We start from the raw sequence: 21,944 nt of genomic DNA, 5'->3' as shown, positions 1-21,944 counted from the left end.
GCGAATCTGGCCTCTGTTCATTTTGCCGAGCCCGGAGAACAGCTTCGGGAATTTGTGGATGGTGTCATTGTCACTGCTGACACGGTAGAGTATCTCTATCAGTTTTAACCGTTCAGCTGTTGGCAGGCTGAGGAGACAGTCTGCTTCCGGCCCCTCGATGACATGTATCACGGCTGGGATAGATGTTGTTTGGTGCCTCAGTGTCGTTGAGAACTTCCCAAGACATGGGAGCGGTTTCCTGGACATCCAGGTGTAGACGCGGACATGTGCTGGGTTGAGCCGAGGCCGAGGGTTCATCTTCTTATACTCTGTCACGGGGATGTAGTTAAGGGATGCCCCACTGTCCATTACAAACTTTGTGGGATGCGTGCCTACGCTGATGTCCAGTCGGGGGTATTTTTTTAGTTGGTCTGGATCGGCAATCATGTTTGCATATTCCACGGAGTATTCTTGTTCGCTTGATGGTGACTCAGAGTCTCTAGACGGTGATCTTCTTGACCACCTTGAGGACCGTGACTCCCTGCTAGACTGGGAGGATTTGGATGATGACTTCCGACGGTCATGTACCGCTCGTGCATGATGTCGGCGCGTCTCGCCTCTTGGCAACCTTGTTGAATCTTTGTCTTTTTCACGGCGGTACTCCCCGCACATGGTCTCAAAATGATTGTTTCGGCCACACTTGTGGCACCGCTGCCCCAGGGCGGGGCATGCTCCGATGTGTGGGAAGTCGTACCCGCATCTGTAGCACCTTCGCACTGGCGTCTTCTTCCCATGATCCTGACGCCTGCTCCTCCTCCCCGAGTCTGGCCGTCGATGTCCAGGGCGGCGGTGTCTCGACGGAGGTCGGGCGTGCCGCTCTCGCTCTCTTGATCCCCGGCGGGGGCGTTCGGTGCGTACTTGACAGACTAGCTCCTTGCGTTCCATACGTCCTGCCTCCATTGTCTTGGCCTGTTCCTCTGTCTGATCGTGTAGTCTCGTGAGTTCTTCTATTTCATCTAAGGTGTGGCTCTTCTTCAGTAATTTCCTGCGAAGGGACTCTGACTGACAGCCGTCAATCACACGCAGTCGTATTGCATCATCCGTCGAGAATGCTTCGAAGTTGCAGTGGCGCGCCAATCGCCGTAGTCGCGTTATATACGAGCCCATGACCTCCTCTTTCTCCTGTCGCGCTCTCTGAAACACGTACCGTTCGTAGTCCACATTCTTCTTATGCAAAAACTTCTTATCCAGGGCTTCTCGCACTTTAGCATACGTTCCTGCGTCTGCTGTGGGGAGTTCTTTTATCATCTTGCTGATGTCCTTTCCCACCAGATTTCGAAGTGCGAACAGTTGATCTTCATCCCCTATCACCTTTGAGCCTTTGATATAGTCCTCAAAATCTTCTATCCATTCTTCCCAGCGAGGGCCCATGCTACTTCCGACCACGAGCGCCAGGGGCTCCGGCGGGCGCAGATGCGACAGTCCCACGACGATCGGCTTCGCTTCTTGGCGGACTGGGGATCCTGGTTGCGACATCGTGTGTCACGTGAAGTTAACTCTGCTTCAGCACGGTAAATGCTCTGTTATGTCTTTATTTAATTGTTATTTTCTGAGTTATCTATCCCTTGTATGCTTGTGTGCTTTGTTTTTTTTTTTTTGTTTTTTTTTTGTTTGCTCGTGCTTGTTTGATTCTGGTGACGCCTGACTTCAAAATGGCCACTCGGGTCTATTTGCATGGGACGTCTTGTACTCCGCCTGACTTCAAGATGGCCGCCGGGCTGATAACGTGCATGGGCTTCACACGTGCTGCCGTGCCTTCATTTCATTCATTCCCGGTCCGCGCACTGCTCAGGCGGCCTCCTCCCGTCATCTGTCTCACTCGGGGCTTCACAACAGGCAGGTGAGTGAGAGAGTCTTCACGCTGGGCTCTAACCTTAAGACGCGCGTGTCAGCGTCGTTGCTTTTCTTCCTGCCCTTCGAGCGCCGGCCCTCTTCCGATGCAGGGTGTGTTCCGCGATCTCGCTTCTCACGCTGCTGGGCTCTTCACACGCTCAGGGTGCGTCCCGCGGGTGGCGATGCTTCTGCTGGTTTCCCCGCGTCCAGTCCTTCGCCAGTCTCGTCTGCGCGTCAGTGTTCTGGGAGAGCATTTAGCTCCATCCCACCCTCGTCGCCAGCTGTCGTGTCTTCGTTGTACCAAATGACGACAGACACAATAGATATCTTTGAGCTCTTTATTCTATGACCTTCCATAAGCGTGGCCCTACTCTCACTGCCCTCACTCTGCCCCGCTCCGCCTCTTCCTGCCGGGCAGTCCTCCTCTTCCTCCTCCCACTACGCTCCACCCTCACAACCACTAGACCACCTCATATCTCTACAGGAGACTCCCATTTTTCTGACCCAAACTTTAGTTAATTTTAACTGACTTCCATTTACTGCTGCCTCTGTAGTTACTAGCGGCTGAGGTTAAATTCATAGGTGCCAAAGGTTTCAGATTGCTATGTGTGACAGTTTCATAATTTTCAGTGTAATTATTAGTGATTTTTTTGTTGTTGCAGTTTTATATAGCGCAAATTCCAGCCTAAGTTATTGGAGCGCTTTGCATGAGCACCAGATATGTAACGAGAACCTTGTTCCCCAACTCCAAAGTTGGCAGCTCTAGTCCTTAGGCCATGTCCACTCTCCTCATTTCAATGACTATGAGTGACACTTTCTTGTGAGCAAAATCAAGCAATGAAGACAAGGGAGACACATATCAGAAATTACACCCATTTGAGCAGTAAGAAAACCTAAGAAGATCTCGAAATTGCAGGCATGTGTAACATTAACCACAGCCTCGGGGACACAGTTGCTGGACCACAGGATTTTCTTCTTTTGACGTGCTTTCAAGATAAATAGCCTGGGGAAACGTATACAAATTGTAGTAGGCAAGGCCTTGCAGTGAAGGCCTGTTCTACACAGCACAAAAGAAGCTCACGCACGGCACATTGGTCTCTCTTTAGCCAGTGGCTGCGTGCAACCCTAGCTCCTTTATACCCTCAGACCGATCCCGGTCCAGAGGGGTGTCTGTGGTGAAACCAAGCACAGAAGATGACGGGTGGCTCTCTACATCCCTCCCTTATTTTAATTCAGAGATAAAATGGAAAACAGATCAAAAGAGAGTGAGAAAGAGCGAGAGAAGGAAGAACAACAAGCATTTACAATGCAATGGTCTCGGCAACATTCTAGGTAGAGCTATTGGTATTGTTCCTTGATGGACTTGGCCCTTCTGGCAGGTTCACCCCTGAACTTTTTGCTTTTTATTGGTGACTTGGTGTGGTGATTTGTTTGGTTTCTGCGCACTTTCCCTGTGTCCCAGGGTAAAGTGTGTGCGTGCTCTGAGTGCATGTGGTGAGATAGGCCTGCCCTCCCATAGGAATGCATGGGGAATGTATGTGTCCCTAGTAGTTCCTGATGCGTGGGGTGTGCAGGCCCGAGTTTGGTATGTGCGGACTCGTGGGAGTGAATGCTGCGCGATGATGTGTGCGGCGTGTATGTACCTAGTGTGGAAGTGCCACTTCTAGAAGTGGGAACTTCTGTGTGCAGTGTGTCTGTCGCGTGATTGGCTGGTCATGTCATGTGACGGGCTAGGGATTCCCCAGTGTCAGGATGAGTCACCCAGTGGTGAATGGGGAGATCAGCAGCTAGATGGGTGGGAGGAGTCCACCTGGGTCCTGAATAGGACAGGGTTTTCCAAACACAATGCTGGCCCCGCCCCCTGTGGTGCGACTGACGACCCTAGCCCTTCCAGTGAATAGAGTGAGGGGCTGAGCACATCAAGGGTGCTCCCCAACCAGCTGCGACTGGTTTTCCCCCTCACCCTGAACCCAGAACAAAGGGTTTGCCTGTATAAAAATGGGGCTGTGTCCCCACAGAAACTGTTCTCTGCCAGGATCTTACCTGAGGGGGGCTGCTGCTGCTGCTGCTGGACCAGAGGACCGCCACCTGGATTACCTCCCTGCCTGGAGGCCCAGTGAGCTGGCTCTGGGTCCAGCCTTGCCCCCCCCCCCCTGCCTTGCTGCCTGCAAGGGAGAACTGTCCTGGACTTTGCTGACTTTGCTGTTATCCGCTTTAAAGCGCTGGGAGCGCTTTATTTGCACCCCTAAGCGCCTGGAAGCGCTTTTCTTTCTCCTGCGCGCCTGGAAGCGCTCTGGGTTTCACCTCTAGCGCCGGGAGCGCTTTATTTGTGGCCAAGCAGCGCTGCGCTGCAATGATCGGCGAGGGAACCCCGATGTAGGGATTCCCTGCTATTTCCGTCCTCTTCAAAGCGGGTGCCCACCCCGCATTGTGGTGCTTGCGGGAGCCTACCCCGCTTATTGGTAAAGTAATATCCCTAGCGGGTGCCCACCCCGCCAGGGACCTTGCCGTAGTGAATTTCACCCCCCCTCGCGGGTGCCCACCCCGCGTGACCACGATCGCCATTCACCGCCGCAGCCCAGGAAGTCAGGCAACGCTGACTGGGACGTGGGCGGGACCTGGAAGCAGGAAGCGACGAGAGCTCACCTCGCGCTCCTGCACTGGCCGGAGGAGAGAGGAATCCGGACGCTCGGAGCCCGGCAGGCTCCGCTCCCCAAGTCCCGGGTCCCAGGAGGGGGCCCGGGCGAAAGGAAGAGCAGCGCTGCCGAGACCGGAGCAGCCATCCCGGTGAGTGGGGGCCGAGTGGGGAAAGCGCCAATGCTCTCAGTGCGGGACACCTCGTTACGGGGGCAGCAGGGTGAAGGAGTCCCCCGTGTGGGACTCTAACGGCAGTGGGGGCATTTCTGTCGTGCCTGCCCCAGGCACCAGGGCAGTGCGAGTGTCGGGCGGCCCCGGAAGGCAGCGGGCCGCCCCAACGTGTTCCCAAGCCCCGAGGCTCCAACGAGAGGGGCAGTCTTTGTGGAGAGAGCCTGCGAGGCTCGAGGGGGCATTTTCTTTGGTTAAAGAGCCGTGAAGGCTCCAACGTGGGCATGACTGGTCTCGAGTGCGAGTAGCCCTACAACACGACGGCTCATTGTTTGTATAGAGCCCACGAGGCTCCAACGAAGGAGCACAGTATTATTTAGAGCCTGCGAGGCTCTAGGGGGCATTTCATTTGTTTCAGAGCCCTGGGAGGCTCCAACGTTGGCCCCAGCATTTCTCCAGTTGCCCAGCACTTAGTGGGCAACTGCTACGTGTAGGTTGTGCTTTGTGCGCGCTGGTTGGCGCAGCCTGCGCCGGCGCGCCCTGACTTTTCTGGACGCAGGGCGTCCTTGCCCCTACTAGGCCAGTTGGCCCAGGGACTGCCACGGATAGTGGCTAATGTGAGTTTTTGCGCCATTGTACCTTTCCTGCACCTCTGAATGTGTTTATGCGTCATGTGCTTTGCTTTACACCTCTGAATGTTATGCATCATGTGTTTATGTGCTTAGACCCCTACAGGTATTGTGATACTTAGGTGGTTGTTTTCTCCCTAGTACAGGTGGTGCTAGTGAGGTCCTGATTCCCTGCGCAATATTTTCCTAAGGTGGTTAGGGTTGCGTAGGTGGTACTTTCTGGTTACCAGTAGTTACTGGTTGTGTGCTACCTTTGCTATTTTGTACTACAGTATTATTCCTATGTTCTAAAAACAGTGGTCCAGGTGGCCCTGTCCCCTGTATATATAATCCCTTGTAAATTCTGCCCGTGCCTGTTGGCACATTGTAGAGTGTGTGTTTTTATCTAATGTGTTGTGTATAATACAAAGGCTATTTTTATAGAATACCTTGTGTGGAGTTTCCTTTGTGGTGGGCCTTGGGTGTTGTTGCTGGGTGCGCGCGCAAACGCTTTACACATCGCCTCAGGGATAAGCCTGTCTGCTCGTGCCAAGCTACCAAGGGGGTGAGCAGGGGTTATCTTTGGCGTGTAACTTCCTTGCCCTGACTAGAGTGGTGGTTTCTGCCTGACTTTGGCGCAAGCCTTAGCCAACCAGAAATCCCATTTCTAACATTGGTGATCAGCGGTGGGATTTGGACTTGCGTTTGCGCTGTACCGCAGCGGCAACTGGCCGCACTACAAAACTCTGCATTTAGATAAATCACATGGTATAGGGATTATTGTTTTAAAGTTTGTTTTTAATTGTCATTTCTTTGGAAATGTGGTTTTGTGCACTGTGAGTTAGGTGTCCCTAGCTCGGGAGGGTAGATCATCCCCCTTAGTGCATTGTGTTTCTGGATTCACCAGAGGGTGGGATCCAGTGGTGGCAGCGTAATAGTGTCCTGTACATTTGTCCCCCGCCCTGCGCCCAGAGTTGGTACCTGTGTCACGTGGTGGTCAGGTTGAGGAATCAGGGGTGGTAGAAACTGCCTTACCAGTCCGAGGGGAGGGTTGTGTGTGTGGATGAATGGTGGGTGGCACTAGGCAAGTGAGTGTGAGTTCTCTGGGTTAGAGAGCTTGCTGAATCTTTTTGTGAATTGTGTGCTCCTGTGTGAAACTCAGACCCCTAGGTTCCCTGTATAATTGTTACCATAACGTCCGCCAGAATGGAGCCTGCTTGTGATCCCTATGAGCTAGCTTGGCGCCAGAGGCAGGAGTTAGAAAGGTACTGTACAGAGGAAGAGTCAGAAGAGGAGGTAGAGGATGACAATACCTGGACGCCAGTAGAGAGTGAGGACCCCATAGGTAGGGCGTCCCGTGCTGGGTCCAGCGTAGGAGGCAGCGCCTCATCCCTTTCCCTGTCCCCAGAGGAGTGGGAAGATAGGAGGAAAGAAAGGGAGCACCAGCTGGCGTTAGAGAAGCTCAGGTTAGAGCATGCTCAGGCTATGGCGCAGCTGGAGGCCAGGAAGCAACAGCGAGAGACTGAGTGGGTCTTGGCGCGGGAGAGGGTAGAGGAGGCTGAGAGGGCCTCCACCAGAGGCAAAGTAGCTCTGGAGGGTAGACTATCCCCTGCGCGCAGTTTTACCTTTCTGGGCTCCCCAGGGAGGGTTGAGTCCAGTGGTAGTAGCGATGTAGATTCCAGTGTAGGAAATCCCAGTCCCAGTTCCCCCAGTCTGGTACCTGTTCCCCAGGAGGAGGAGTTAAGGTTGAAATTCAGGGGCAGTAGGAAACTGTCTCACCAGTCTTGGGAGGAGTTTGTGGATGAATGTGAGGATGCACTGTTTGATTGGATAAGAGTTCCCGCAGAATCTGATTATGATAAACTGTGTGATCTGATTCTCAGAGAACACCTGCTCAATTGTTGTGCACCGGGGTTGCGCCAACACCTGTTGGGGTGTGGGGTGTCTGCCCCATTTGAGCTTGGAGATGAAGCAGAGCGCTGGGAAAGGGCTAGAGGTTCTCTAGAGTCATTAGGGAGTGACTCCAAAAGTAGTGGGTCAGGTATCTTCCAGCCCAGCGTGGTGGAAGAGGCTCAGTGTAGCCCAGCTAGGTCCCAGGATAGCGAGGAGGGTGTAGGGGCTCACTGCCTGGCTCAGTGGAGCAGGAGTGAGAGGGTGACCGAGGGTCCCCGGACGTACGAAACCCTGCCTCAGGACTTGGATGGTTCCATGAGGGAACACCAAGTTGGGGACCTAGGCTGTCCTGTTAGCCCATTTGAGGGAGATCTCCTGGTGAGTAGAGGACCTGGAGCACCTGTAACCAGGGCTCCTGTGGTTCTAGAGTCTGGCAGTACCGCTCCGGTAGGGAGGGTACAGGAGTCCAGTGTGAGGAGTGATTGGGGGATGAGTTTCCCAGTGGAAGAGCCTGTGGGTCAGGGACTACCCAGTTGGGCTAGGATCCCGTGTAGTGACCAGGGTGGCACCACTTCTGTTCTGGGTGATCTCCGCGCACTGTCAGGTGGACAGGGGACGGGAGATCAACGCCAGACAGACAGTCGCTCGACATATGTGTCCTTTGATAGCCTCAGGGGGATGGAGTGGAAATCCCCAGAAGTCCTGGAGTGCCAGGCAATTATTCCACCAAAGGTTCTAGGCCGGAGGTTGGGAGGCCAGGTTCAGGATCAGCCTGACCTGAAGGGTGGGACGTCTGTAACCAGCGTCCCGACCAGTTCTTCTTCCAGAGGTACCGCCCCAGTTGGTAGGGAGCAGGGCTCTGGAAGGGGGTGCAGAGGGTGGGAGAGCCCACCTCTGCCCCCGGTACAACCTGAGGGGTTAAACCCTGGGTTGGATTGGCGTTCTAGGTGTACCCCTCGCCAGAGGAGGAGGAACCCTAGGAGAAGAGGTAGGGGGAGGAGAGCCTTCCCTGAGACTCCTGGTCCGCCTGAGGGTGTAGACCCTAGGCTGGAGAACCGGTGGCAGTGTAGTCCCGTCTTTCAGAGAGGAAGAGTGGAGAATGGCCGCTATGTGCCAGGGGTTACTACCCCCCACTCTGTGATTAGGCAAAGACCGGTGGCACCTGGGTGGCCTAGGGCCTGGTCTTGGCCGCGGACAGCTTGGGAGTACCAGTGGGGTAGCCCAGTTGGTCCAGACAGTGGTGTTAGAAAGAGTTCCATGGGTTCACCGTGGCATAGAACCGGAGGGTGTCCCTGCAGTTGCGGGCCCGCGTCCGTGTTCTATCGCCCCAAGCAGGGAAGTCCATCACGGTGGTGATTGGGCTGCCCTGCGTTTTGGCTGGAAGGGGGTTGTGTTGGACTTGGCCCTTCTGGCAGGTTCACCCCTGAACTTTTTGCTTTTTATTGGTGACTTGGTGTGGTGATTTGTTTGGTTTCTGCGCACTTTCCCTGTGTCCCAGGGTAAAGTGCGTGCGTGCTCTGAGTGCATGTGGTGAGATAGGCCTGCCCTCCCATAGGAATGCATGGGGAATGTATGTGTCCCTAGTAGATCCTGATGCGTGGGGTGTGCAGGCCCGAGTTTGGTATGTGCGGACTCGTGGGAGTGAATGCTGCGCGATGATGTGTGCGGCGTGTATGTACCTAGTGTGGAAGTGCCACTTCTAGAAGTGGGCACATCTGTGTGCAGTGTGTCTGTCGCGTGATTGGCTGGTCATGTCATGTGACGGGCTAGGGATTCCCCAGTGTCAGGATGAGTCACCCAGTGGTGAATGGGGAGATCAGCAGCTAGATGGGTGGGAGGAGTCCACCTGGGTCCTGAATAGGGCAGGGTTTTCCAAACACAATGCTGGCCCCGCCCCCTGTGGTGCGACTGACGACCCTAGCCCTTCCAGTGAATAGAGTGAGGGGCTGAGCACATCAAGGGTGCTCCCCAACCAGCTGCGACTGGTTTTCCCCCTCACCCTGAACCCAGAACAAAGGGTTTGCCTGTATAAAAATGGGGCTGTGTCCCCACAGAAACTGTTCTCTGCCAGGATCTTACCTGAGGGGGGCTGCTGCTGCTGCTGCTGGACCAGAGGACCGCCACCTGGATTACCTCCCTGCCTGGAGGCCCAGTGAGCTGGCTCTGGGTCCAGCCTTGCCCCCCCCCCCCCTGCCTTGCTGCCTGCAAGGGAGAACTGTCCTGGACTTTGCTGACTTTGCTGTTATCCGCTTTAAAGCGCTGGGAGCGCTTTATTTGCACCCCTAAGCGCCTGGAAGCGCTTTTCTTTCTCCTGCGCGCCTGGAAGCGCTCTGGGTTTCACCTCTAGCGCCGGGAGCGCTTTATTTGTGGCCAAGCAGCGCTGCGCTGCAATGATCGGCGAGGGAACCCCGATGTAGGGATTCCCTGCTATTTCCGTCCTCTTCAAAGCGGGTGCCCACCCCGCATTGTGGTGCTTGCGGGAGCCTACCCCGCTTATTGGTAAAGTAATATCCCTAGCGGGTGCCCACCCCGCCAGGGACCTTGCCGTAGTGAATTTCACCCCCCCTCGCGGGTGCCCACCCCGCGTGACCACGATCGCCATTCACCGCCGCAGCCCAGGAAGTCAGGCAACGCTGACTGGGACGTGGGTGGGACCTGGAAGCAGGAAGCGACGAGAGCTCACCTCGCGCTCCTGCACTGGCCGGAGGAGAGAGGAATCCGGACGCTCGGAGCCCGGCAGGCTCCGCTCCCCAAGTCCCGGGTCCCAGGAGGGGGCCCGGGCGAAAGGAAGAGCAGCGCTGCCGAGACCGGAGCAGCCATCCCGGTGAGTGGGGGCCGAGTGGGGAAAGCGCCAATGCTCTCAGTGCGGGACACCTCGTTACGGGGGCAGCAGGGTGAAGGAGTCCCCCGTGTGGGACTCTAACGGCAGTGGGGGCATTTCTGTCGTGCCTGCCCCAGGCACCAGGGCAGTGCGAGTGTCGGGCGGCCCCGGAAGGCAGCGGGCCGCCCCAACGTGTTCCCAAGCCCCGAGGCTCCAACGAGAGGGGCAGTCTTTGTGGAGAGAGCCTGCGAGGCTCGAGGGGGCATTTTCTTTGGTTAAAGAGCCGTGAAGGCTCCAACGTGGGCATGACTGGTCTCGAGTGCGAGTAGCCCTACAACACGACGGCTCATTGTTTGTATAGAGCCCACGAGGCTCCAACGAAGGAGCACAGTATTATTTAGAGCCTGCGAGGCTCTAGGGGGCATTTCATTTGTTTCAGAGCCCTGGGAGGCTCCAACGTTGGCCCCAGCATTTCTCCAGTTGCCCAGCACTTAGTGGGCAACTGCTACGTGTAGGTTGTGCTTTGTGCGCGCTGGTTGGCGCAGCCTGCGCCGGCGCGCCCTGACTTTTCTGGACGCAGGGCGTCCTTGCCCCTACTAGGCCAGTTGGCCCAGGGACTGCCACGGATAGTGGCTAATGTGAGTTTTTGCGCCATTGTACCTTTCCTGCACCTCTGAATGTGTTTATGCGTCATGTGCTTTGCTTTACACCTCTGAATGTTATGCATCATGTGTTTATGTGCTTAGACCCCTACAGGTATTGTGATACTTAGGTGGTTGTTTTCTCCCTAGTACAGGTGGTGCTAGTGAGGTCCTGATTCCCTGCGCAATATTTTCCTAAGGTGGTTAGGGTTGCGTAGGTGGTACTTTCTGGTTACCAGTAGTTACTGGTTGTGTGCTACCTTTGCTATTTTGTACTACAGTATTATTCCTATGTTCTAAAAACAGTGGTCCAGGTGGCCCTGTCCCCTGTATATATAATCCCTTGTAAATTCTGCCCGTGCCTGTTGGCACATTGTAGAGTGTGTGTTTTTATCTAATGTGTTGTGTATAATACAAAGGCTATTTTTATAGAATACCTTGTGTGGAGTTTCCTTTGTGGTGGGCCTTGGGTGTTGTTGCTGGGTGCGCGCGCAAACGCTTTACACATCGCCTCAGGGATAAGCCTGTCTGCTCGTGCCAAGCTACCAAGGGGGTGAGCAGGGGTTATCTTTGGCGTGTAACTTCCTTGCCCTGACTAGAGTGGTGGTTTCTGCCTGACTTTGGCGCAAGCCTTAGCCAACCAGAAATCCCATTTCTAACATTCCTTATTTTTTTATTATTTTTGTATCCCTAAATAAATGGCATTGTCATTTCTATTGACATTTTTTTTTGTTGCATATGTGATACCTATTGCATTAGCAAAGAGAGAGCGAGGTAGTGAGAGAGATAGAGAGGTATTGAAATAGAGAGTGAGGTAGTGAGAGAGAGTGAGGTAGATAGAGAGTGAGGTAGTGAAAGAGTGAGTTAGTGAGTGAGGTATTTTCTGACGTAGTGAGATAGAAACAGTGAGTGATGTTGTGAGCTAGAAAATGATTGAGGTAGTGAAAGAGAGTGAGGTAGTGAGGGATGTTGTGAGGTATTAAGATAGAAACATAGAGTGATGTAGTGAAGTAGTGAAAGAGTGAGTGTAAGTGACTTAGTGTATTTGAGAGAGAGAGTGAGGTAGTGAGAGAGTGTCGCTAATGAGTGCTGTTTAATAGGGACACGGCCATTTACAGCGCCTAGAAAACACTGCACAAAAGCCAAAGGCAATACACCAAACATACGGTCCTTACAACGTGACGTGTTACACAGAATTACATATCCAAATACAAACACGCATTCAAGCTTAGGGTGGCATAAGGCCGATTGTAATCTTTAGTTTTACCAGAAGGTGAATTGGCCCCTGGACGCCTTTCTTTAACACAGGGTGCACTCTGGGAGATGCAGTCCCTGTTCAGATAAACGGAAGCAAGTGTACTAACATCTATGAAAACAGCGATGTGTACAAAGTTAAGGCAAGGCTAGAGAAGTGGGGTTCAGATAACCTCACAAAAAACTGAATATTAAATGCGACCCGCCACATTCACGCGCAGACACATGCCGACAGCTCTCTCGCGCACATACAGACCAGTCAGGAAGCAGTTAGCCTTGCCATACCCACATACAGATCATATACGTAACAATATGGTATTATTTACTCCACACACCTGTCATGTTGCTATTAATTAGCACACGTACAAATCCATCGCCCATATTTCGAGATCTAATCATACAGACCAGCACATCTACTCATACGTTTCGTACGATATGCGAACACTCGCCCTGCACGCATCAATTACATACACACGCTCCAACCTGCTCCATTCACACACACACACACCTTTCGCCATTCACACAGACTTTTCACTGCATATTGGTTCATACATGCATCGCACACATACATACCATGCACGTACAGAATTTCCATGCACACAGACCCATCACATGCAGACGCAAACACAAGACTCCCCGCACGGCCACAGGCAGACCATGATATACCTGCTCATTTACAGACACTGCAAACAGGCTACGCTTCACAGGCAGCACAGTACCTAGACACAGAGACTCACTAGAGTAACCCTTCGTACCCCGTGCCTTGCTTTTACACGCAGATTCCGGGGCCTCTTACCTGCATCAGTGGCTCTGCGCGTTCTGACTTGGGTGCTGGGTCTAACCACCACCGCTGGCTACGGGCTGCACAATGTCCCTGCTCTCCCGGCTTTTCCGTGTTTTGGGGGGGTTGTTCTCTGTAGGACGCCTGCCTGTTTATCTTTATGCTGAGCTTTTAATGGGAGAGAATGGGAGGTGCCAGCTCAGCCAGGGTGACATCACCCTTAGCCAATCAGAGGCAATGCTTGTGATAAAAAAAAAAACGTACTCACAGCACGGGAGAGAGAAGGGCCGCGGGTAAATAAATTTACAACAATCCTTGGGTTAAAATCCATCCGTGAGGAGATACTCCGGGACTCACCGGCCAAGCGAAGGTGAAGGGCAGAACCAGACGGCTGGTGGCCGAGGCGCGTCCGGAGCGTAGACTGAACGTGTTGCCGCCGAGGACGGCGGTGGCGGCCATTTACAGCGCCTAGAAAACACTGCACAAAAGACAAAGGCAATACACCAAACATGCGGTCCTTACAACGTGACGTGTTACACAGAATTACATATCCAAATACAAACACGCATTCAAGCTTAGGGTGGCATAAGGCCGATTGTAATCTTTAGTTTTACCAGAAGGTGGATTGGCCCCTGGACGCCTTTCTTTAACACAGGGTGCACTCTGGGAGATACAGTCCCTGTTCAGATAAATGGAAGCAATTGTACTAACATCTATGAAAACAGCGATGTGAGGAGATACTCCGGGACTCACCGGCGTCCCTGTTCAGATAAACGGAAGCAATTGTACTAACATCTATGAAAACAGCAATGTGAGGAGATACTCCGGGACTCACCGGCTAAGCGAAGGTGAAGGGCAGGACCAGACGGCTGGTGGCCGAGGCGCGTCCGGAGCGTAGACTGAACGTGTTGCCGCCGAGGACGGCGGTGGCGCTGCCGCCGAAGCTACAGGGTCCTGCGGCCGAGCCCGTCACCCGGGACTGGTATTCCTTGAAGTAGGTGTCGCATTCATCGCGGGTGCAGCGCAGGTCAGCAGGGTGGTAGCACAACGTTTTTGCACTCGCACAGTGAAAAACAAGTAAAGAGGGCACCGGAAGACACCACCGCCTTTCTCCGAGGCAGAGCAGAAATGCCTCGGAGAAAGGCAGTGTCGTTTTCCGATTCGGGGGCGTGTTTTGCTGTTGTCTCCTCCCTGAGACTTCTTGCAAAAAACACGCCCCCGATCCGAAAAGGACGGGGCCTGATTTGAATGACTGACCTCTTCTCCAATGGCTGGCCAGCATTCAAGAGGCCAGCCAATGGAGAACAGGGGAGAAGAGGGGCGGGTTCAAGCCCCTCTTCTCCAAGTCATTAAATCTCGGAGCGAGACTGCGCAAGCGCAGCCTTCGCAGCCGAGACCTAAAAAGGAGTAACATGACAAAGAATAACAAAACAAACATGCTTAGTCATATCGGCACATGTAGTGTTTCAGTTTCTGACTTGGAGTGGGGTTGGACAAAAATAGGTGGCGCTGACTCCGTGGCTCCTTAACTGGACTGGCACCAGGTGCGCTCCATGAGGGTCTCCCTGGTGCCGTTGGATGTGATCCCTCTCGCCTGCCGTTTTCTGACGCAGCCTTCGACGGAAAAGAGAGGGTGCTGGGCTCTCGCTGCCAGCCATGGTCGGCACGTCGCCATCACTGTCAGGCCCCCACCACTCTTCGCGGGAGAGGCATCGCCATGCAGAGCCTTGAACCAGGACACGTTCCTCACTACAGTGTGCTGGCCTCGTTGAGCTGTAATCATGGTGCCATCCACTCGGGTCACTGTCCACACTTCGGGCTCATATGGAGTGCGAAACTTCCATCCTGGATGGCGATCCTTAAGCACCACCCGGGTTCCTACGGACAGTGTCGGAGTCTTTGCCTTCTGATCCTTGGTCACTTTTTCGTTGGTTATTCGCCGCTTCTGTTGAGCCCTCTCTTTGTCCAGACAGGGTGAAGTCCACTCGGCTTCATTCCGGGATGATGTCTAGTGGTGACTGCTTGAGCAGTAGGGAGTGAGCAAGGGGTGTACCCGGTCGTGGAGTGAGGTGCTTGTCATTATGCGAGCAGGAACTGGTGCAAATACACTTCGGTGTCTTGTCGATTCACGTTGTTCAGCGTCCTTATGAATCGATCCACCTCCCCGTTAGCTTGGGGCCATTGTGGGGTGATCCAATGGTGTTTGATGGCCTTTTGTGCCAGGAAATTGTGAAAGTCTTGCCACTGAAATGGCAGCCCGTTGTCTGACTTGACCTCTTCTGGGAGCCCAAACAGCGCAAAATAATTTTCCAGTACTGGCTGGACGTGGATGAATGCAGTAGTTCATTTAATTGAATTTGTTTGAAAAGTTTTATATAGCGCTGGCTAGACCCGGAGGTATCAGAGCACTTTACATGAGGATCAGCAAGTTACAGGTTACATAGTTACATCAATTAAATCAAAGAATCACAGGGGGAGGAGGAGGGAGAGGGAAGGAAACACAACAGGGAAACGAGGAAAACAATGTCAGATGACCGGCTGGGTAGGTGACGGCTGAGGGGGTGAAACCAAGGACAGACTCCTCTATAGCTGCATATGACAGCTCCACCAGGCATCGGCCATGGTTGCTCGTGCACCGAGATAAGTACAAACAGTTTTGGTATTCGCCCAGAGTCACAGGTTACATAGTTACATCAATTAAATCAAAGAATCACGGAGGGAGGAGGAGGGGGAGGGAAGGAAACACAACGGGGAAACGAGGAAAACAATGTCGGATGACCGGCTGTGTAGGTGACGACCGAGGGGGTGAAACCAGGGCCAGACTCCTCTATAGCTGCATATGACAGCTCCAATGGGCATCAGCCAAGGTTGCTCGTGCACCGAGGTAAGTACAAATAGATTTGGTATCCGCCCAGGGGGTATCGTCAAAGGTCCATCGAAAGTTCAGTCAAAGTTCCACTCAGTAATGAAGGGGTTCTGAGAAACAGTTCAGTTAAAATAAGATACATTCTCTCTATCACAATTGTATTCATGTAGCTTCACTGAGAATCGTTTTCTGTCATATTTATGGGCAGGGTGCAAGAAGGAGGCTCTATCACGTTTAACTTGGAGGAACAGCGGGCGGCATCCCGGGGTGCCGACAGTGGAGACGCGGGCCCGGTGCATGGGCCGGAGTCGGCGGGTTGCGTGCCGGTGCTTGCGGAGGGGTCGCCCTCTTGCTAGGGGCTCTCTGCCTCGGGAGGAGCCCCGGGGCGACTGGCTGGAGGCGAGCCTGCTGAGGGGGGCCCGGCGAGTAAGGAGCAACTGAGGAGGCCCGCCGGATCTGTGGCGCGGGGCGATCGGTGCAACTATTGCCTGGAGAGGGCCTCTGCGGGAGACCGTCGCGGAGAGGGGGCGATATCGTGGCCTCCACTTCCCCTTCGACAGGGCAGTGGTCGGACTCTGGCGGACGCCGTGGAATTGAGGCGGACGAGTGGCACGGGGAGCCCGGTGAGCGCCTGATCATTGCGGAGTGACCGCAGAGGGGTCGCGGCGGGGGCTGCCCGGAGTGGACTTGGCTGAGGCGGCGGCGGAGTTGGAGGAGGTGGGCCCAGGGCCGGCATTGGACGTCTAGCGGGCGGCTCTGAGCCCCCTGAAAAACACGACCGCGGCGGGGCCTATAGCACGTTATGGTCCCCCCGAAAGGCCGCAGGGCCAAGACCTTGAAGGAGCTCTTCGCGAAACCACGGATGGGGCCTACCGACGGTAGTATGGCGACGGGGGCGACGAGCCTCCCGCCGGTGCAGCCGGAGGGTTCTGAACCCATCACAAAGTCCTTCCTGGAATCCATGTTCACAGGGCTGCGAACCGACATCCAAAAACTGCAAAAGGAGTTCGCGGCGGAGCTCAAGGAGGTGCGTAGGGATGTGGACAGCATTGGGGAGCGCGTTGCCACGTTGGAGGATAAGGGAGATGGCCGGGACTCTGAACTGGCGGCGCGGCAACAGGAATTCCTGCGGCTCCACGACCAACAGGTGGATCTCCAGTCGCATGTCGAGGACCTATACGCATTCGAGGGGTGCGGACTACCGATGATTCTAAGGACCTCTTCGCTTTCACGAGGGAACTTTTCAATCAAATCCTGGGGCGTCCACTGGACACGGAGTTGCGCATCGACAGAGCGCACAGGGTGGGTCCCCCGCGCTCCGCGGCAGCCAATCCGCCTGATATCCTAGTATGTATACAGGACTACCGCACCAAAGAGGAGATCCTACTCAAGGCCCGTCGGCAACACCCTGTGAAATTTCAAGATCATGCCCCGATACTGTATCGGGATCTCTCGGCGCTCACGCTTCACAAACGCAGACGCTTTAAGCTGATCACAGCACACCTCCGACAGAGCAACATCCAATATAGTTGGGGCCACCCTTTTCGATTGGTGTTTCGCATTGACAGCACACTCTATCAGCTGCGGTCCCTGTCGGAGGCGGCTAAGCTGTTGGGGGTGGATCTACCGCAGGAGGACAGCGAGGCAGAGGAGGGCTCAGCGGCTACAGCGACGACCGGGCCTGGCTGGCGACGCCAGGGCCGCTGTAGGCATGCTAAAAAACCACCGGCGGCGGAGATCCTTAGATGACAGCAGGCGGCACTAGAATCGGTCTCCGCGGGGTTGCGGGGTGCCTCGCCCGATGCAGCTGAGTGATGACCTTGGCTGACGGCACCACTGGATCTTTGAACGTGTCGCCCGCGGGAGAGGTGTCTTCTTACTGTGTCGTTGCACCTTGCGTCCCTACTTCACCGTCCACTGGAAAGTGGAGGACAATGGTTCAGGACTTTTGTTGTTCAATGTGGGGGGGGTTTGGGGAGGGGGGGTTTGGTCGGGAGGTCTGGGTTGGGGTTTGGGGGAGCGGGGCAGGGGAGGGAAGGGGGTTCCACGTCCATCATGGGGAAGAGTCAGGACTGTTGCAAACACACAGGGCCCACGCACCGCTTACCCATGGGGCACTGCTCCCGCGCGACCTGCGCAGCCCCATTGCATGTTATGGAAGGAATCGGAAGGGGTGAATGGCGCCTCACACACTTACAATCTTGACCCTTAATGTTAGGGGTCTCAACAACCCAGTAAAACGCAGGGCCGTACTGTCCTGTCTGGAGAACTCCCAGGCAGATATATGCCTCCTCCAAGAGACCCATCTACTAGCACAGGACTGTCACCGGCTCAAATCCCGCAAGTTCCCGGTACAGCTCTTCTCTTCTAGCCCCACCAAGACAGCGGGGGTGGCGATCCTGGTGGCTCAGCGGTTCAAGGGGGAGGTATTGCAGAAGGAAGCGGAAATTAGAGGGCGGCTGCTGATTTATAGGTTCGCCCTGGGAGACATAACCTTCACCGTCGGCTCGCTCTACGCTCCCAATGAGGGTCAGGAGCGCTTTTTGCAGTCCGCCCTCACGGAGGTCACAGTGACGAGTGACCGCCATATCATCCTGGGGGGAGATCTGAATCTCGTTTTTGACAACATACGGGATAGATCTTGCCAACGCACGCATCAGACGGGTGCACTTTCTGCGGCGGGCTTTGCCCGGCTTCAAGAACTGGGGCTGGAGGATTCGTGGCGCACGTTCCACCCACAGGGCCGGGAGTTCTCTTATTACTCTCATGCACACAAAACATGCGCGGTTGGACTACCTTCTGGTTTCGTCGGCGGTCAGAGCAATGACAGCGGCGGTTGAGATAGGGGTAGCCTGGCTTTCGGATCACGCTCCGGTGTTCGCGAGTTTGTCTTTGCCGCCGGTGGTGCGACCGGACAGGATTTGGCACCTTAGAGACACCCTGCTACACCGGGAAGACATGCTGGGGCAGATTCGCGGATCGATTACAGATTTTCTGGTGCATAACGCCAATACCGACACCACCCTAGCGACACAGTGGGCGGCAATGAAGGCAGTCCTTAGGGGACAGTTTATTGCTATCTTGGCGGCCGACAACTTAGAGCGGCGGCAAAAACGGGAGGAGCTGACGCAAAAAACCAGGGAGCTGGAACAGATGCACCAGCGGACGGGGGCTCCAAGGGTGTGGCGGCAATTGCGGGCTACCCGACAGCAGCTAGCGGCTCTGGACCAGGATAGGGCGGCTCTGGACCAGTTTAAAGCACGCCTATTACGCGGGAGGGGATAGGTGTGGGCGCCTTCTCGCGCATAAGCTACGGGAGGTCCGGCAACGTCAAAGGGTCCAAGAGATCTGCCGGGAGGACGGCGGGAGAGTTACTGAAGACAAGGACATAGCTGACGCCTTCCGTGCATATTATGCTGACCTGTATTCTGACTCGCGGCTAGACGCCGAGGAGGGGGCTGCCTTTCTAGACTCGGTCACGCTCTCAACCCTGACACAGGCCCAGGCTGATTGGCTCGATGGGGACATCCGCCCAGGAGAAGTGATTGCGGCTATTTCTCGGTTGAGAATGGCGAAAGCTCCGGGGCCGGATGGCTTCACAGCCATCTTTTGTAAGAAGTTCTGCGCCCAGTTGGCGCCCCTCCTCAACCGCCTCTTCAATTCCTTCTCGGTCGCGGGAGCCATCCCTCCAGACCTGTTGGGGGCCCATATTGTAGTCATCCCCAAACCGGGGAAAGACCGGACGCGCTGCGGGGCCTACCGCCCTATCTCGCTGCTGAACGTCGATCTTAAGCTTTACTCTGGAATCCTGGCCAGCCGGCTGGCGTCTTGTATGCCGTGCCTCATCGACCCGGATCAGGCGGGGTTCATCCCAGAACGTCAGGCCCCTGACAACACGAAACGCGTCCTGCATTTAGTCGAGAAAGCCTCTCGTACAGCGGCTGAATATATGTTGCTCACGGTCGACGCCGAAAAGGCGTTTGATCGCGTTCATTGGCCCTACCTGGAGCAGGTATTGCAGCGGATGGGACTGGGAGGGAAATTTCGCACCCATGTTTTTAACTGCTACAAATTTCCGTCGGCGATGGTCCGAGTAAACAGCCACACGTCCACTAGCTTCTCCATAACGAGAGGCACGAGGCAGGGGTGCCCGCTGACGCCGCTGCTTTTCGCGGCATATATGGAACCCCTCGCCCAGAGGATCAGACAAAATCCAGGGATTTCCGGAATTAAGTTCGGGGGGTATACCCATACCATCAGCCTCTATGCGGACGACGTCCTGCTGTCCCTTTCGAATCCGTGGGAGGCGCTGCCGGTGTGCGTCGCAGAAGTGGACGCCTTTTCGCGAGTGGCGGGGTTCAAAGTGAACGCGGACAAGTCAGTGGCCCTGGGCCTCTCTCTGACTCCTTCCACCCGAGAGCACTTGCAGAGCTCCCTCCCGTTTCAGTGGGCGGAAGAATCGGTCCCATATCTTGGGATTCAGTTGGCGCCTACGCTCCCACGAGTGGTGGCCCTTAACTATGCTGCTTTGAACCGGAAGATTCGCAGAGAGCTGGGGCAATGGAAGCATTACCCCCTCTCGTGGCTAGGCAGGGTCGCGGCGGTCAAGATGACTGTACTACCCCAGATCCTCTACCTCTTCCGCACCATACCGCTCTATCCGCCAGCAGGGTGGCTCCAACAGACTCAAGCAGAGTTGGCCCGATTCATTTGGAACGGCCGGAAACCGCGCATGAAGAGGTCACTGTCCACTCTCGCACCTGAAGCCGGGGGACTGGGGATCCCTGATCTTCGGATCTACTTCTGGGCCACGCAGCTGCATTATCTGGTGGAGTGGAGCCGCTGGGAGTCGGAGAAACATTGGCTGTTTCAGGATCAGGCGGTGGCTGCCCGGCCCCTGCAAGAGATCCCCTTCTTGCGTAAACAACACAGGCCCCCCAACCTTTATGCCTCGCACATCACTCGAGTCCCTCTCGAAATCTGGGACCGGACTAACGCTCCGCATGAACTCACTACCTTTCCCTCCCCGCTGACGCCCCTGTTTGACAACCCGGAATTCGCTCCTGGGATGGACTCGGCGGCCTTCAGCGGGTGGAAACCGGCTGGCTGCCGCTTCCTGTACCATATGTATGATGCCGAGGGGGTGTACCCATTCCAGCAATTTCACCAGGAGTATGGGCTGCCGGAGGGGGAGAGGATCCGCTATCTCCAGGTCCGACATTGGGCGCTCGACGGGCGGGTCCGCCCGGTTGCAGACCGGCGGCTCTCTCAATACGAGCGGTGGCTACTAACGCAATCGTCCGATAAGCAGCTCATCTCTGACCTGTACAGAATGCTTCGACTGCGATTCGCGCATATGTATAACGCGGGACGGACACGCTGGGAAAGAGAGCTCGGTCAGAACTTGACGCAGGCAGAGTGGGGGGGAATAGCTTACAGAGCTAGACATTCTGCTTACCACATGGGCCTTACAGACACCCTCACGAAGATTACGACCTATTGGTACTACACCCCTGAGCGCTTACACACGATAGATGGGCGGCGGGACGCACACTGCTGGAGGGGGTGTGGGCAGATAGGAACCCTGACTCATCTGCTATGGGAGTGTGAGAGAGTTCAGGCTTACTGGACCCAGGTGCTTGACGAGGTGGACAAACATTTCGACACTGAGATCCCGCGCTTCCCAGCGTACACTCTGTTAGGCCTCCCTAACCCTTTGACATATCCGCTCAAATCACGCAGGGGACGACAGATAGCCATAGCGTTGGGATCTGCGGTGCAGAATATACTTACTCATTGGCGCACGCCCATCATACCAACGTTTACAGGCTGGCTCTACCGACTGTGGCATGTCCTGGGTATGGAGAAGCTCACTTTGACATTGGCCGGGGAGGGTTCCAGGTTTGGGGACTTGTGGAGGCCCTTTCTAGCATTGTTGTCCTCCGAGTTCAGGGAGGTTACTTGCCCTCGCTATCTGCGGCTGCTGCGGCTACCTGAGGACCAGACAGAGAGGTAGGGCGGGAGTGTGCCTGAGCTGCGGGAGGGAGGGGGATAGATGGACGTGGAACGGGGAGGGGTGAGGGGTGGGGTAGGGGAGGGGGGTGTTCTACCTTCAACATAAAGTTTGCTCCACGAAAGCTACCGGGGACCACTTCGAATTCCCCAATCTAGCACCACTCAGAGACTAAGCACTGAGTTCGCCGTAAGCGAGGTTGGAGCCTGTTTGTATGTTTTTGAAATGTCAATAAAAGATTTAAACCATAAAGAATGCACCTGCCACATTCCAAAGGTTGGAGAACAAAGTCCTTACAGGCCTGGAAGCCTATAGTGCAGCATATCCTGATGATATAGCTGTCTTTAGTTCCAGCTGGGAGGATCACCTGGTCCACCTGAAGAATGTTTT

This window comes from Triturus cristatus, chromosome 6, assembly GCF_964204655.1.
Source record: "Triturus cristatus chromosome 6, aTriCri1.1, whole genome shotgun sequence".
Lineage (NCBI taxonomy): Eukaryota > Metazoa > Chordata > Amphibia > Caudata > Salamandridae > Triturus > Triturus cristatus.
The sequence above is the reverse complement of the archived record's forward strand: the minus strand, read 5'-3'. Positions refer to the sequence as shown.